Source organism: Callospermophilus lateralis, chromosome 7 (genome assembly GCF_048772815.1).
Source record: "Callospermophilus lateralis isolate mCalLat2 chromosome 7, mCalLat2.hap1, whole genome shotgun sequence".
Classification (NCBI taxonomy): Eukaryota; Metazoa; Chordata; class Mammalia; order Rodentia; family Sciuridae; genus Callospermophilus; species Callospermophilus lateralis.
Window position 1 is genome coordinate 63,991,260 of NC_135311.1, and position 18,226 is coordinate 64,009,485.

General features: G+C 39.7%; 1 long non-coding RNA gene across 1 annotated transcript in view; it reads right to left on the reverse strand.

The window, feature by feature from the left end:
- Positions 1 to 2,748: 2,748 nt before the first annotated feature.
- Positions 2,749 to 18,226, reverse strand: part of LOC143405109 (uncharacterized) — a 74,478-nt gene continuing 59,000 nt past the window's right edge. Inside the window, exons 4-5 of the long non-coding RNA XR_013091971.1 lie at positions 4,406 to 4,541; positions 2,749 to 2,876 (exon numbers count right to left, since the gene is read on the reverse strand). This is a non-coding gene — a long non-coding RNA (uncharacterized LOC143405109). The remainder of the gene's footprint in view (positions 2,877 to 4,405; positions 4,542 to 18,226) is intronic.

Below are 18,226 nucleotides of genomic sequence, written 5' to 3' on the forward strand. Positions count from 1 at the left end.
ATTGACCACACATCCTCATTTTCCCCAAGCAGCCTAAGTTGACACCCATTGTTCAGGCATAGTTATTAATAAAGTCTTCTCAATCTCAAAACTATGCCAATTGTATAATATGGTAAATGGATATTCTAGACACAGGAGAATTCAGGCTTAATATTATCTGGTCTTCCAATTTTTTTAAGCCAGAAATTTGGATTTTTGTAGAACAACTCTGGTTTTTTAAATGTGGGCAATAGAGTCCAATTTTTTAAAAAATTTTTCAAGACAAAATGAAACTCATGAGGAGCAGAATCTGACCTGAAACCTGCCAATCTGCAACCTGTAGGCAAAAAACTTTGGCTGATACTAGAGTGCTCTTTTTTAAAAGGAGGACGGTTGGGGTCTTTCTATGTTTCCCAGGCAGGTCTCTAATTCCAGGCTCCAGTGATTCCCCTGCCTCAGTTTCCTGAGTAGCTGAGACCACAGCCTGAAACACTGTGCACAGCTTGTTAGATGCTTTTGGGTTTGCCTTTTCAGAAAAACTTACTCCCACATAGCTAGTGAGAGAGGGCTTTAGGGTGCTATCACAGGGGAGAGCCTTCTGTACTGGGAAGTTCCAGGGGTAATCAAGGTAGGGTCCTGGAGATAAAAGGCCTGGTGTGGGCAGTTGAGGCCAGTCTTCTAGGCCTTAGTAATGATTATAGCCAGCGCTTGCCAGGTACTAAGGGCATTACATAGATTACATCATTTGTTCTTCACAGAAGCCCTATGAAGAAGACGCTACTACTCCATTGTTCAAATGAGGAAACTGAGACTTAAAGACACAAATTAATTTGAATGAGTTCACCCAGCTAGCAAGTGGCAAAACCAGGATCTGAATTCAAGTCAAGCTTGACTCAAAGCCTACTACACCTTTGTCCTCTATTCTACTGCTTCCTCTACTAGAGGGATCAACTTTCTTTTTCCCTTGGGGCATTTTTCATTTGGGTAAATCCCTTTTGAACTCTTGTCACCCAGGAAGAGTTTAAAGTCTTGATTATGTGTCTGTAAGAAGATATTTTCTTGCTTTTATTCAGGGTTTTATGTGAGACCCAGTAGTTGAGCCCAAATCTCTAGGAATTGGGAGGTTCCCTATGGGAGTTTTGAGCCAAAATCCCAGTTATCAGCAGTGTTCAATTGCTAGGTGTCCCTTCTGCCTAGGTCCTATGGGAGTCTGTGCCGGTGGTAGGTAGCCAGCCAAATATTTAAGGTTTCACAACTCCTCTGTGACCTGTATTCATTTTAGAGACAAAAAGGAATGCATATACCTCATTCAACAGAGACTAAGAAAAACACAGGATTTGTTGTTGTTATTATTTTGACAAAGATTGGAAAATGTTTAACATGTTGTAGTTGATTACATATTTCCCACCCCCAAATGAGTTCTACTCAGAACTTCAGGATGGGACCTTATTTGGATGTAGGGTCTTTGCCAGTGAAATTAGTCGTGCTGGATTTGAGTGGGCCCTAAACTGGTGTCCTTCTAAGAAGAAAAACCTAGAGACCCAAAGAGAGGTTGGCTTTATAAAGACAAAGGTACAAATTGTAGCAATGTAGCTGTAAGCCAAGAACACCAAGGACTGCAGGCAACCATCAGACCCTAAAAAGAGGCAAGGTAAGATTCTTCTCCAGGGACTTCAGAGGGAGAGTGGTGGTCTACTCCTTGATTTTAGACTTCTGGCCTCCAGAACTGTAAGAAAATTAATTTATTTTGTTTTATTCTATTTTTGATGTACTTACCACATTTATTCTTTACTTTTAATTTTACTTGTGCCTGATAATTATACATAATAGTGAGATTTACTATGATATATTTGTATATGCACATAACACAATTTGGTAAATTTCATCCCAGTACCTTTCTTTTCTCTTCTCTCCTCCCTCCCCCAATTCCATCTTCTATACTGTTGGTCTCCCTTCTATTCTGATCAATTTCTGTTGTTTTAAACCATCCAAGTTTTTGACAATCTGTGAAAGTAGACATAAGAAACTAACACATATTTTAAAGGAAAAAATTTAGAGGAATCTGTGTTAGATGTTTATTTTTATTTTATTTTGTGGTTCTGGGAATCGAACCCATGGGTGTTCTACCATTGAGCTACATCCGCAGTCCTTTTTAATTTTCGTTTGTTTGTTTTGAGGCAGGGCCTCACTAAATTGCTGAGACTGGCCTTGAACTTGCAATCCTCCTGCCTCAGTCTCCTGAGTTGCTAGGAGTGCTTCACAGCCTCTGCTTTGTGTTTAAATTCAGAGTTCTCAAGTCAAAAAATTCAGGAATTATTTCCTAACTCACTATTAGCTCAAGAATAAACTGTTCGGAGAATAACATTTTTCTCTCTATACAATGCAAAAGCACCCCTGGAATTTTTAGGGAGGGCCAGAGGCATCCAGCATGTTGATTCATTATGGTTCCATTCAAAGCTAATCCTGCCCAGGACTTGCTTGTGTTAGGAAGTCCATCTGCCAGTCTACCACCATTTGTCATGCTATCCCAATTTGTTATGCTGGAGGTAGCCATGGACATCTGAGCATGCATTTTGTAATCTTTTCCTATGCTCTGCCATGCTGGCTCAGACTGGCTGCTGAACTATTATTCTGACAACATTTTCAGCTTTCATTTACCTGTCTTGCTCCAACCTCTGATCAGGACTCATTCTCAGACTGGAAGGATTGTGCATCGGAGAAGAATCTCTTATTCTTCCAAAACCTGAAATGCCCATCACTCCCACTGAGGAAAGCTGGCCACAAACTTCTACTTCCTGACCCCAGTTGATTCAACAAAATTTGCGTATCTGATCCAAGGGCAGCCCATCCACAGGCCTGTCAGCATCCTGTGAAGTAATCTATCAAGGGAGTTCTACCTAATAAGGAAAACGGTAATGAACAAGAACCAATAAAATTCTGTTTTACAGCATTTATATAGGAGTGAGGTGAGGGGACTGCTGTTGGTAATAGGGACAGAGGTTGGAAAAACATATAGAAAGCAGACAACATTAGATGGCAGATACCATTCGTGAGCAGAGACCAGGAGTCAGAAAAAAAAATGATGGAGGAAATGGGATGGTCACTGTTCCTACAGTGGGAAGCAGAGACCAAAAGCAATTGTGTCATCATCAAACGTAGCAGAAGCGTGGAGTCAGGGCACCTGATGCTGGTCCCCCAGGACCTACAGGATGAGTCATGCTGCACTGTTTTCTAAAGCAGCTTCTGGTTCTCAAAGGATGTGCTGTCTCTGTGAGGTCCAGCATGCAGCTTTGAGCATTTCCTGCTTCTTTAACTGTCCTTACAATCCCTACACCATCACCTGCTCACTCCCATAACCCCCATTAACTCAGGTAAACATGTCTCTATTCTTGAATCATTAAAACATCAGGCCATGAAACCACCTTCTGCCCCTGCCAAATTCCTTCAGATTAAACTTCCTGGCTACTCTCCCAGGGATCCTGAGTATCCACTCACCAGAGAGATCTTGACACTTGGCCACTCCTTACTCCCAGCTCTGCTGCCTCCTCTTTCTCAATTCACCTGCTCCAGAAGCTCTGGCATGTTTTATAAATCAAAGCGCATGGGTTGTAATAGCACTGATTGCCTTTAATGTCATTTTATTTCCACAATTGAATGACAAACTAAGGACCACTTAAATTTGTGTGTTGTTGTGATGGTGGTGGTGCTGGGAATCAAACCCAGGGCCTTGTGCATGCAAGGCAAGCACTCTACCAACTGAGCTATATCCCCAGCCCCTAAATTTGTGTTTATTACAACAAGTTTGGGTCTCATTTACCTTAACTGTGTCATGTATTTAGATCAAGTTTAGCTGTATTTGATTCCCAGCACCACCACCATCACAACAACACACAAATTTAACTGTGTCATGTATTTAGATCAAGTTTAGCTATATCTCAACAGAATTGAAGGGAACAGAATTAAAAAAGAATTCAGTAATTTGGAAATAAAAGATTTGGGGTCTTATGTCTGGATTTTGGTTTTTTTGTTTTGTTTTGTTTTGTTTTTTTGGTAATCAGGAATAACAGTATTCTAAAGATATTAGAAATCATGCAGACCATATACTCATGCCAACTTTTGAGGCACAATTATGAAATATCACCTAAGGAGACCAAATTCTTCGTGTATTGCATTCCATCCTCTTCCTGTTTTCCCTTGGGTTTTACACAATATATTTATGTTTTCTGTTTATAATTATACTTTCTTGCCTCAGAAAATTGTGGAGAATTCTAAAATAATCTATAATATTACTACTTAAGATAGTGATTATTAATCTTTGTATTCTTCCTTTTATTATATTATTTTCTGTGCATATCTGTTTAATTTTTTTTACAAAATTGAAATTATTCTACACATTCCACTTTGTACTTTTTCCTTTTCCACTTACCATTTACAACATAAGCATTTTCCCATGCCAGTTAGCATGATTTAGTGTGGCCACATAATAGTTCATCTTCCGGAAGTTTCTTCCCTTAGCCGGTTCAGTTCTCTACCATTGAATGTTCGCATTGTTCCCAGTTTTCCTTGAATATAAATAACATATTAATGAGCTTCCTTGTACATAAAGCTGAGTTTATATCAACCCTTATTTCCGTAATTTAGATCTCTAGATGTAGAAGTTTCAGTCAAAGACTGGGCATATTTTTTATGGCTTTTCCTAATTAATGCCACATTGACCTCCAGAACCAACATACCTGTTCACAATCTTGGCAGGAGCATATTAGGATGGCCATCTCACTCCAGCAAATCTTGATTTCTTTCTCTTACGACTTAATGAAGTTTTGTTGAGGCTTAGGAGTTCTTGGGACTCCTCCCTATCCTCTGTGTTAGGTTCACTATTGATCCTCATCTCCCTGTTCACATTTGGTATGAAATGATCCCAAGTCTGCACCTTCCACCCCAAGACTAAGATTCCAGTTGAGAAAAACATCAATAGTCTTTGGCCTACTCGTCACTGGAGATCTGGAAATGTTCTTTGGCTTACAAACTGAGACCTAAGATGCAGGTGCATTAAGATATTCAAGCAGTGGTTCTGCTTGATTGTCCCCGGATGCCCATCTACGGTCCCTTCCCTAGTTTCTCTTGGGCACCTGAGTTTGCTCATGGGAGTCCCACCATATACTCTACCATGGAGCTCATATCTGCTTTCCCTGCCTCATCCCTGCCAGCCCCATTTTCTACTCTTCTCAACCTTCTTTCTGCCCTAGAAGATTTAGCTTTTCATTTCAAAATCCTCCATCCCCCCGCCCACATCCCTGGTCTTTGCTAAAGGCCAATGAGCCCATTCCTCATTCTGCTTTCCTGTGTTTATTTGTCCTTTGGACCTTAACAATTATGAGCTGGGTCTATATTTGCTATACCTTAGCTTATCATGGTTTCTCATGGCCATATTCCCCTTCAAATGATCATTTCTTCCCTCCAGTTGCCCTGACTTGGGAGACTCCCTCTTATTTTGGCTCCAAGTTTCTTTTCTGTTCCCAGTATGCCCTCGTCCTTGTGGTACACATCCAATGAGAAACTGACACTTCAAGGCCTTGCTTCAGGATATTAAGGAAGTGTGCTAAATGTGCACAGAGGACTGTGGCCGTTTGCCAGTTTCATCTTAATAAACCCCATTGTACTTCCCAGACATGCCCTCCCTGCCCTATTTCCATTGGTCTTTCCTCCTTCCACATGTTTATGCTCCATCTGTGGCTTTAGCATCTTGAATGACCTGCCCTCTGGCCTCTGGACCACCATATGATATCCCAGTTGCCCTCTTGGCTCTTCCCTCCTGCCTTGGCATTGCTGACCTTGTTCAAATTCCTTGGGAGCCATATCCACAATCTGTCTTGAAAGCATGACCTGGCATTTCTGCAGGCTTGGCTTCCTCCCTAGCTCTGTCCCTGCTCCAGAATCTTTATGGATAGAGATATTTTAACCCCTGAAATTTCAGTTTTCTGGTAGAGCCTAATCCTTGCATATGGGTAACTCAAGCTCAGACCATCCCCTTTCCAACCAACCCTTTCCAGGGACATGTCCTAGGAAAGAATGTGGAGAATAGCGGCAGTCACTCAGATCTGAAAGAACCCTGAGAAGCAAATTATCAATTATTGCCTAGAATGCCCCCAGTGCTTTTCTTAGACCTTCTGCTGACTTTCTAACACCTCACCCCAACCCTGCTTGAAGAGTGAGGAGGGATGGTTGCCTTAGTGGGTTCTATAAGGCTAGCAGCAATTTCATCAGAGGAAATGGGGGAGGGGCACCAAAACCAATAGGTAAAGAGGGGTCCCTTAGTCGATGGAAACTGGAGTCCCAAAATCCACAAGTCTGGTCCCTCTCCACTCTAGCAGCTGTTGCCGATTTGGTATAGCAACAGGCATGTGCCTGTAGGGAGACTGAGAAGAAACGCTGCTCTCATTTCTGCCTATTTTCATGAGCCAGCAGGACAAGGAACTTTTGGTGGTGTTTTTTCTGGTCAAGCTGCTTTTGATTAAAAGAAACTGAAACCCACTCAGAATTCAGACAATTGGAATGAAAGGAAGGGCTGATCCCTCTAAGGTCAGGGAGGAAGGGAATGACAGGCAAATTAGCTAACATGTCCAGTGCAGAGGGTCAGACTCAAAAGCCAGGCCGCATGAACTCTGGCCACTGTCATTCTCCTTCTGTTGCATGCTTATTCCTGGATTCTTCCTGGCTACACAAACACTAAGTACTCCTAAAGCCTATGCTACTCCAGAAACTGCTCTCAACAAATTCAATATTTTCTCACCTCCAGACTGTGTTAAGGAGTTATCAGATCTTTGAATGGGATTCTGGGTCTTTCTTCCTGATACAGAGGGACTTTTTCCGAACACTGTGTTCATGGTACTAACCTAAGGGCTAACCCTATCTCCTGGCCCCTTCCTTCTCTTCCCCTCTGCTTTTTCCTTCTCCCCATTTCATAATCTGAGCCTTTAAGATACAATCTTTGCTTCTTTTCACCCACACTTTGATGGGGCCCAGGATGTGGAGCACATGGAAAGGATGGAACACCCAACTCATTCCCATAACTGGTTCTAAAGAGGACACTTCAGATGAAGTACCTGAAGGAATTTATGGTAACTTACTTCTTACTATGCATAACCTTCCCAGCACTGGAGTTTCTCATTCTAATCTTTTGGAATCAAACTTTTCGGCTGCCCTAGGTTCCAGAGATACATACATAAACCAATTATTTGTGATAATTAATCATTAGCTCCTGCACGAAGCACACCCATCAGCATCCTTTAAGCTTTACAACTGTGGATATCATACATATGAGCAAACCCAAGACTCATAGTGGTGAAGTGACTTGCCCAAGGTCACGTGGGTTGGTGACAGAGCCAGGACAAGAACTTGGATCTTCTACCCTCACCAGGGATCTGTCCATTGTGCCTTCCTTAGATTCTGTTCATCTTTTGCTTATGCATCTCTAGATCTTGAGTCAAAATTACTCACATAGCTTAGAATTAGGTCAGTTGACTCTATAGCATTTCATTCTGGCTTTCTACCAAGTAGTCTCAGAAGACTATGGCCTGCTAAAGTAGAGAATGGGAGCCTCATGGAGCTGTCCTCAACAGGTGTTTTAATAAATCCATGTCCTGGGAACCTTTTTCAGCCATCTTCAGCTTCAGTCCCCAAAGGCTACAGTGCCACAAGTCCTATGGCCATGAATACCCTTGAATCCAGAACTATGTTAAATTCTGGGATGAGGTAAAAGTACAATATGTTTGTCAAATTTCCTATTTCTCCTCTGCTCTTGTGAAGATCTAATTCACTTGTTTCCTCTCTCATTGTAAATATGAATAAAATAGTGAAAATAGTCAAGAGGTAGATAGCATGAAGAATGAGGAGGTGGAATCTGATGGCAAACAAATCTGTAATCATATCCTGACCTGGTTATCTGTTAACTGTGTGACATTGGGTAAAATACATAACTTCTTCAGCTTTCTCACTTTTTATCATCAAATGAGTGGTATTTGAAGTCACTATATGAAATAATCCATGAAGAAGCTTTACCATTAGGTGTGTCCAGTAACAATGTCCCCAGATAATGATTTTATCATTATTTTATTCCATTGAGCTATATCAGTCTTCACTATATAATAGAGGACCTTGAGTGCTCAAGTTGCTAAATGAAATAACTGCATCTCCTTAATATGTTAATAGTGCTAATATCTGTTCTATTACCTGTTCCCTCTTTCTCTAGCTCTTAATTTTTTTTTTATACCATGTAAGCTCCAGCTAAACATAGGCTTCTTCTGACAAACAGAAAAGAACAATTAGTAAACTCATTAATTACACTTCTATTTAATATGCTGATTTTTTAATATAATCATGTTTAAATTCAAATATTTATTTTGAATATAATCATGGAAACTTAGTTTAATAAAAATATTTATATTATATACTGGTAGGGCTTGAATACAGTTTGTCCCCCAAGGGTTTATATGTTGGAAGTTTGATCCTCAATGAAGAAGTGGGCCCTTTAAAAAGTGGGATCTAGTGGGAGATAGTTAGGTCATTGGAAGTTCTGTTCTTAGAGGGATGAATGTAGTTGTCACAGGAACCCCAGTTAGTTCTAGAGGGAGTGGCTTATTATAAAATAAAACAGGACTGGACCCCCCTCAGTATCTCATCATGTGATCTCTCCCTCACATGTCATTTACCTAGTTGTGATGCAGCCACAGGGCTCTCACCAGAGACTGAACAGATGGGGTCAACAAATGGTGAAATTTCAGCTTCCACAACTGTGAGGCAAATAAATCTCTTTTCTTTATACATCACCCAACCTAAGGTATTTTGTTATAGCAATAGAAAATGGACTAATATACATAAAAAGACCCATAGATAATATTTGATGCAATGATTTCAAAGATACTCATTTTACTCATTTCCTCTCCTTCTTTAAGTTTTTATTCAAATCTTACCTTCTGAATGGGACTTACTTTAATCATCCCATTTAATTCTGTAAGCTTTCATCTTTTCCCACATCTACCTTTCTTTTGCTTCAGAAATTCACTCTCTCCCACTCCTGCTGTAAACCACATATGCACACTGACACTCCCAAACTACTTATATGCCTCAGTTTTCTCCCCTTAGCACTTATCACCATCTAACACATTATATAATTTCATTATGCTTATTGCATGTTTTCTCATGGGCAGGGGCTTCTCTCTCTCTCTCTCTTTTTCCTCCCTTACTCCCTCCCTATTTCTCTATCATTAATATTTCTAAGTGCCTAGAAGAATTTCTGGGTCATAGCAGATGTTCAGTAAATACAGTAAATATTGGTCAAATGAATACATGGCATATTAGATCTATTTAAACTATTCCATTCTTTGTCAGGCATGTGCTAGGCATCATGATTATCTTCTGTGGTGTAAATATAAACAAATCCTTGAGCCATTATCTTCTATTTGTCTATAAGTCAAACTTTACTTTATTCATAACCATTTATATGTGTGTATATGAATATACATGTACATACATCTATACATGTATTATAATATCTTTATAAATGCACACACACACACACATAAGATCACATTTTTTTTCATTGTGCAATAACTTTGAAGTCTCTCAACAGAGTATAATCTTCTTTCCTTTTTTCTATTTTGAGGCAACGTTTATTTCTAAAGAAATAGATACTTCATCACATATCCCACAGAGCAATGAATGCCCTGGGGTAACAGTACAGAAAAAAAAAAATTCCTTTTTAAAACTCCCAGAGTTGAGTCCAGTTTTGGCTCAGACCCAGTTAGGCAACTGAATCATTTGCCATTGTGCTTGATTATGGGGCATCATTTTAGAGTGAGTCTCAGAAAAAATATGTTTTTATCTAAATTAAACTTGTAAATTAAAGCTCAGCTCTAGCAGGGTGATTTCATTCATTTATTCATAAAAATTCATTTAATTAAATCCATTTCCCATTCTTTATCAGGTATTGTGCTAGGTCCTGGATATATATGATGAAAGGACAAAGTTCATTCCTTTAAGGGATCTAATCTAGGGGAAGTCAGAGGCAAGTAAAAAGGGTGATTATAATGCAGTTGTAAGGATGCTGCAGGAACATTAGAATTAGGATATAGCCAGAGTCACCAAGTAACACACATCAGTGTCAAGTTCACCATGCACATGAGGTTTTCAGTACTGGATCAACTTTTTTGTCTCCTTTGTGATAGCAATTGCTTGTGGCCAGGAACAGAAGAACCATAATATATTATTTTTACTACTATTATATTTTTAATAACAACACTAATGGTGAGGAAAGACAGTTTGTTACAGAACAAGAAATACAATTTTACTCATAGTTAAAGTATTGCAGAGCAAAATAATATAAACGAATAACATTTATTCAATTACTAGGACCCATTGCATGCCAGGTACTCTTAATTATGCTGTAGATACAGCAAGAAATAAAACTGACAAATTCATAGCTCTCAAAGAACTTCTATTCTAATTAGAGAGACATAAACAAATAAATACATAGGTGCATGAGCTTATAATTACAGTCCTGCTTGAAGCCCAGTTTACAGGGGGTACACTGGGTCTATGGATCCAGATGGGAGTCATTTTCCTAGTACCCATAATTTATATTTAATATCAATATTCATGGAAGTTGGAGAAAATCAAAGGGATGGACAGTTTCTCACCAAGGCTATGTTAATTATCCTACACTTTGACATAATATACCCTGGAAAAGAGAGCTGGACCATCTAGACTTCCCTCAGAACATTATTATATTGGTAACATCTTGCTGATCAGGCAAACAAAACAACATGTTTTACAGTACTAGAGACTTTGATCAGACCCATATGATTCAGAATATGGGGATAAATCTCTACAAAGATTCAAGAATCATTAGAATAAGCTATACCCCATGATTGTGAAATATGTCAAAATATACTCTACTGTCATGTATCTCTAAAAAGAACAACAACAACAAAAAAAGATTCAGGAATCTGCCATTCAATAATATTTTCGTGGTCCAGTAGTCAGAGTGTGCTGGGACATTGCTGCATATTACATTCTCTACCTTGCTAGGAAGCACAGTGCCTAATAAGCCTCTGGAGTTCTGGAAGCAACACATTCCATACCTAGAAATAGTGTGCCATAGTGTCATAGAAGACAACCATCTACCCAGAGCAGACAAGGCTCTGCAGGAGGTCTACTTCAATCAGTCCTGCTACTTTGGCCATAAATTCTGGCAAACCAATGATGGTGGATATGTCAATGGTGGGAAAGTGGAGTTTATTGTTAATCCCAGTGGGAAAATTATAATTAAGGCCTCTGGAGTTCTGGAGCACAGTTGTGCCATATGCAGTTAAGCATTCTGCATCTTTTGAGAAACAGCTCTTGACATGTAATTGAACCTTTGTAGACTTGGAATTCATGACCATGAAACACCAAGTACCCAGAACTATCCATTATAAGTTGGGTTATTTTGGATCCGCCAAGTCATAAAGTCGGAGATCCAGCAAGTTCATTAAAGGACAGAACTGGTACACCCAGGATCCAGCTGAAGCAGCACCAGAGAGCCAAGTAAATTTTAGGTAGCCAAAACCTTCACACCACCAACAACAGTTGCCCCAGCACGTCTCCCTCAGTTGGCACTTAGAGCATATTAGGGTCCTTATAGGAATGGCCTATTGAAGGTGCAGCTGAAGGGGCAACTTGGTGGCAATGCCCTAGAGCATGGAATGGCATCCTTTAGAACACAATACATTTCAGACACCTTTTTGTAAGACTGTACCCTCCTCAGGAAGAATACAAAGTGGTGAAAGTAGAAGGAGTCTCACCTTTACTCCCAGTGACCCGTCCTAGTAATTCTGGACTCTATGATGCATATCCTGGGCCCCAAAGGAAGCACCCTCTTGTCAGAGCACAAAGCAAGAAGCCTCATTCAGATTAGGTACAGCTCTACCTGGACACTTTGGAAACCTTGTATCTAGATATCAGCAGGCAAGAGATAGAATCACCATGTTAGCAGAAAGAAATTGGTTCTGATCAGCAAAAGATATAGGGCTGCTTTTACACAATGAGGGCCAGGATGAACATATGTAGAACTCACTTTATCTACTTCAGCACCCCTCAGTAATCCCTTACCCAAATTTTAATGATAATTTTGCTCAACTCCCAGAGTTGAGTCCAGTTTTGGTTCAGACCCAGTTAGACAACTGAATCATTTGCCATTGTGCTTGATTATGGGGCATCATTTTAGAGTGAGTCTCAGAAAAAATACGTTTTTATCTAAATTAAACTTGTTAATGGAAGCTCAGCTCTAGCAGGGTGATTTCATTCATTTGTTCATAAAAAATTCATTTAATTAACTTATCCATTTCCCATTCTTTGTCAGATATTGTGCTAGGTCCTGGATATATAGGATGAAAGGACAAAGTTCTTTGCTGATCTTTGCTGATCAGCAAAGAAAAGATATAAATGCCAGGAGCTCAGATCCTTTGAGGATGAGGGTTTGGTTAAGACCAGAAAGAAAGTCACAAATAGCAACATGAGGGCAATTGAGAAAATACAGTAAGAAAAAGAAAGAGTGCCGTTTGGCTCTAAGATCAACTGCAGAGATGAGACTTCAGTTTGTCCTATTAACCTTTTTTTCTAAGTTTCTCCTCAGGATGAGGATTATGGGAACCATGGAAGATCCGCTGCTTGAACTTGCATAGAGAAGTGGATCTCTGGGGTGAAGGGCGAACTGTGATGTCACAAATCGCCCAGCTCTCCCTCCAAAATACCTGAAAGAAGGAGGTAGTTAGCCAATAGCCTCCAACTCTTGTACCTTAGGATACATACAAGTGTTCACTCCAAAGTCACAGCCTACTCAGATGGGTCCAGCCAATGACTGAAATAGGGGAGAAGGTACTAGAGGTGGGCCACTTATGCCCAACATGAGACTCCTCTGATGGGCAGTTGTAGCTCTGGAGCTCCTGACCTACTGGAGACTTCCACAGAGTCGTGCTGCAGTCTGAGATTCCTTCTATCCAATTCTCCTTCTTCTCTCCTTTCGCATGTATCTGATCTGCATCCCAATGAGAAGGCTCTTCCTGCCCTCTTCCATTCCCATGCCTCAGTCTTCATGGATTTTGCCCCAGAAAGTCTCATGCATAAGTCTTCCTTCTTGGTGACTTCTTGGAGAACCAGCACTGACACAGAATAGAGTGAGCTTAACTTTTGGAGTTGAGGACAAAATTTCTGAAAAAATAGTTTAAAATCTAGATAGTCTAACCCAACATGTGACTATCCCAAACACAAATCCAGACTGCAGTTCAACTTTTAGAGCACAAATTTATACATTAACAAAAATTGTAAATTCCCATTGCTGTGGGCAATTAGACACTATCCCCACCTCTGATGGGTGGATGAGCACTTACAGGAGTCAAAGTAGGAGTTTCTTATTGCTGTCTTATTGTCTTATTCTCATAAGACAGAGTCTTGGTCAATGTGAAACTAGAAATCTTGTACACAAAAGGGAAAACTGAGTTCTATTTAAGCTCCATAATCAGAAAGAGAAACTAATAAATAAAATGTTAGATGAGTCAAATTTTTTACTCCTTTGCATAAGCAACAATTCATTCTGCGAGATATCTGACTAAAAGGCTTAAACAATTTATTTTAATACAAATGGTTAGTAGGCTTTCCAGCACTAAGGGCTGCAAGTTTAAAAGATAACCTTGCAGATTCTTGGTCTGGTCTCTTATTTATCACTCAGACTTTCTTGCTATGAAAAACCATTTGATATTTTTAGTGCTCTGTTTCACTCACCTCCTGCATTTTAAAAAGGAATTTAATAGAACTGCTATGAGTACTTAAAATCTGAGGCAATGGGACAATATGCAAGATAGATAACCAAACTAGAGGATAAATGTACGTGACGTCAAGCCCCACTTCTGTCTATAATGATTAAAAATTGTGAAAAACAAACATATCAAAGCATGTTTACTAAGCACCAAAGAGATGTAACCTTGGATTTTTTTTTATAACATTAAGGAATCTTTTAAAGTCTTTGTTCTAAAGAGTTGAGTGGTTTAATCATCAAAAAGTGATTGAATCCAAAGTTCTTTCAAACTTCAGTGCTTTTATTAAGACTCATGAATAATCTGGTTTTATTTTGATTAAATATTTAAAAAGCAGGTGAGGAATAGAGTAAGAAAGACAATGAGAAATATAGGCAAGTTTTTTAAAGTTATAAAAATAACAGCTAAGCCAGGTGTGGTGGCAAACATCTGTAATCTCAGCAAGTCATCAGGCTGAGGCAGGAGGATCACAAGTTTGAAGACAGCCTCAGCAACTTAGCGAGGCCCTAAGCACTTAGTGAGACTCTGTCTCAAAAGAAAACAATAAAAAGTGTTGGGATGTGGCTCAGTGGTTAAGCACCCGTGCATTCAATCCCCGATACAAACAACAACAACAACAACAAAACAGCTAGCATGTCCTAACAGCAATGCACAGGTTTACAAGGATTATTTATTTCAAACAAGAACTCTATAAGATAGGATACTGTTACTATTACCCTATTCAGATGAGAAAACTGTAATTTAAACCCAAGCTACTTTGCTTGCTCTGTCTCATTATGTTAATGACCTCCACCGTGTTACAATGCACACACACACACAAAACCCTCGCCAGATGATGGTACCTCGCTCTTGGATCTCCCAGTCTACAGAACTCTAATCTAAATATATTTCTATTCTTTATAATTTACCTAGTTTCACATGTTTTGTTATAGCAAGAGAAAATGAATTAAGACAAGGGGTCTCTAACAGGATGAGCTAATGGTTCAGGGCCAACTCCACTTGTAATATCCCTCAGCTCCAATCTCCAGGAGCAAAGTTTGAATAACAACAGCTGGAGCACAGCTTTTGTTTGCTATTCTGTCTACATCTGTCTCAAGCTCAAGTTCCTTACAGAGTAAATGCTTCACATGCCAGGGCCTGACAACGTCACACAGAGATTTATTCAAAGAAATCACCAATTTACTTTTAAGAGTCTTGGTTTCTCTAAGTTTACCTTGAGTCCTTACCTTCTCTGAGAAGCCATTGAACTCATTCTCAGGAGCCATCTATTCACCCAAAAAAACAGCAGGTAGTGAAAGTGGGCAAATGTGGATTAGCGTACTCATGGTTCTGAAACCTGGCTGTCTATTAGCTACTCTATTAGCTATTAGAATTCTATTTGCGATAGAATTCTAGGATCCTGATCTTAGTGATTTGTGATTTAGACAATATCTTTTTAAGATTCTGAGAATCTAAGTTTTTATCAAACTCCACGAGTGATTCTAATGTGCATGAACTATGTTTGGAAATGCTAGTCAGGAGGATTTCTAAAGTTGCTTTTAACCTTTCTAGTCAGCTATTCTGTGTTTATCTCCATGACTACACTTACAAACATCTTACCAAGAAGCAAGAAAAAATGTAAATGGTTGTAGGGATGTTTATCACAGTTCCCCACCTTCCCATCTCCACCATATAAGGACACTGGTTTGTTTGACAGGTTGTTGTGTGGGAGTCAACTTTGTTGCTCTAATACACTGAAGAATGTTCAGGAGTTCCTCTCTAGGTAACAGAACAAAAATGTGAATCTTGGATGGATCACGCCAGCGTGATTACTTCAGGCATGCTTCACATAGTAAAAGACACAGCACCTGTATATAAATCAAGCCTGGCAAAACAAAACAAGATTCTTCCTGCCTCCAGGTTCAGAATGGGCAGGGTTTGGCAGTCTTCTTAGCCCTCTCTAAGAAAAGGTTCTCATTCTGCATTTTCCTGAATTTCTTTTCTGTAATATTTGACATCCTGTTCCCTAGCATTGTAAAGGATCAGCTAATGTTACCTAATACCCTATGACTTAAGTGTCTTAGCCCTAACAGGCCAATGGGTTTAACTACCATAGCTATGACCCCAAAATTGTTCCTGAGGCATTTATTGAAAATGAAAGCATGTTTTCAACCACAGCAGAAACTTTCCCCATTAGTACCCCAGATTTGGAGCAGAGTGCACTTAATTCATCTTACTTTGGAATGTGTTTTTACTCGAACATTTGAATATGGATGTTTCTGAAATTCTGGGAATTCAAATGAACTTTAAGTAAAATAATGTTGCCCTTCTGGGAAGATCAGGCTCCGAGGAAACTGGAAAGTGTGCCAACTTCTCATTCTTAAAGATGAGTTGAATATGCAGAGGGAGGGGGCAGTGTCTCAAAGAAACTGAAAGGCAGATTTGTCATGGATTTGGATAAACAACTTTTGGCTGTACTGAATGGGACAGCTCAGACCTTGTTTTCCCGCAGGTCATGGTACCCTCCGTTACTGCTCAAGGTGAAGGCAAATGTCCCTCTGACTAGTATTTTAAACATATTTTAAGTAGTTGGTTTTGTAAGTACCAGTTGTCTTTTTAGGCACTAGGTGGGTCAGATTAACACTGTATTGTATGTTGAATTTTTGTTTTTGCTTTTTTGTCTTAATATGAAGGGAAAAAACAAGAGATTATCCTCTCCAAGTCTTCTTGACAAGAAGGACCATTCATTCAGTTGTAGAAAATGAAGCAGATGATATTTTTAATTTTCCTCCTTCCTTTTCTCTATAATTCTCTCCTCCTTTCCTACCCAGGTCAATTTCCCACAGTGGCATTGGCCCGTCATGGTGATGGGCGAATAGAAGGACAAAGGATAGGGTGGTGATTTCTTTGGCCCCAAGATCCCTCCTGCAGGTTGGTGAGAGCTATTTTTCTCCTTTAATTGCTGATGGATCCGCCAAGGTGTAGCTCCTGAGGGGAAAAGCCATTCAAGCCTTAGGAACAAAAGGGCTACAGAATTTTGAGAAAACTAACACAACTTGCTAACTCCAGATTGTCTACAAAGTTTATCTGTTCATTGGCCAGTTAATAAAGAAAATTTGAAAATTTTAAGGAAACTTTCCGTACACTGATATATCCAACCCCAATGTTGCTGCTTGCAAAAAGACACCAGGTTGTTTGAGATTCATTTAAACACACATGTACACACACATGCACACACACTCACTCACTCACTCACTCACAGGCACAGTGCATTATGTGCAGGTTAGGAACCTCTTCTTCCCTGTACTGATAACAGTCGTTCAAGTGTTACATTAATAAAACTCAAGAACAGGAAGGAACTTTGAAAACCTTGTCTAAATCTTTTCTTTTATAGAGAAGAAAAAGGCAGCTCAGAGATGTTCTCTGATTTTCCCAAGGTTGCACAGCTAGTACCTAACAAATCAAAGATTCAAATTCATACCTGGCATGCATGTGTACATGTGTGTTTCTCTCATGTCTAGGGAAGAAATGTCCTACGAGATATTCTGAAACTCATTAAACAATTAACCTAATTGGAGGTTGAAGTTGAGGGTGTCTTAATTGGTTATTAAGTTTATTAAACCAACTCTGCTGAGGACCCTTAGGGCATGTTCACATTAAAATATTTAAAGCCATATAAAAACCCCACTTTAATTACTAAGTATGTGTGTCGGCCTGGAAAGATGGGTTTTGGATCAACCCAACTGTCCATGAATACAGCTCCAAGCATTTGGCCGGCCCACCTGGTAGCACTCCCAGTTCAGTTTTGGTTTCTCATGGGCCTTAGAGGAGATGAAGTGAAGAGGACTGCCTTCAAATTTATTGGATAAATATACAAATGTGATTTTAAATGACCATTAGGAAAAAATGCTTCTGATGCATAGAATAAATTGATGATAATGTTAACAAATAAATACTTGTCAGGAACCAAAATAACGACTAACAGCTTGTCATTTACCCGGCTAACGTTCATGTGGGTGTTGGACGGCAATGTCCCGCTCTCTAGCTTCTCTGATGGTCTTGGCCAGGTTCACTGTTTCTCATGGTTTCTTCATGTCCATGAACACAGCGGTTCTCAAAGAGCAGCTGCGCTTGTGCTCCAGACGGTTAATCTCCAGCAGTATTGGTATTTCTACACAGATTAGTGGGCAGCTGCTTCTCGTATGAAGCAATGTGCTACTTGCCATACAATTTCATGCCCCTTTGTCTGTGCGGTGCTCTAGGCCTGGATGGCCCTGCCCCTCTTCTCGGACTTCTCTGAGGAGCTTCATCTTCAAAGCCTACATTTCAATGTCATCTCTTCTATGAGGCTTTTCCTGACCCCTAAGGAGTGGAACTAATCTCTCCTTCCACTATGTCCCATTGCATTTAACACAAAATCT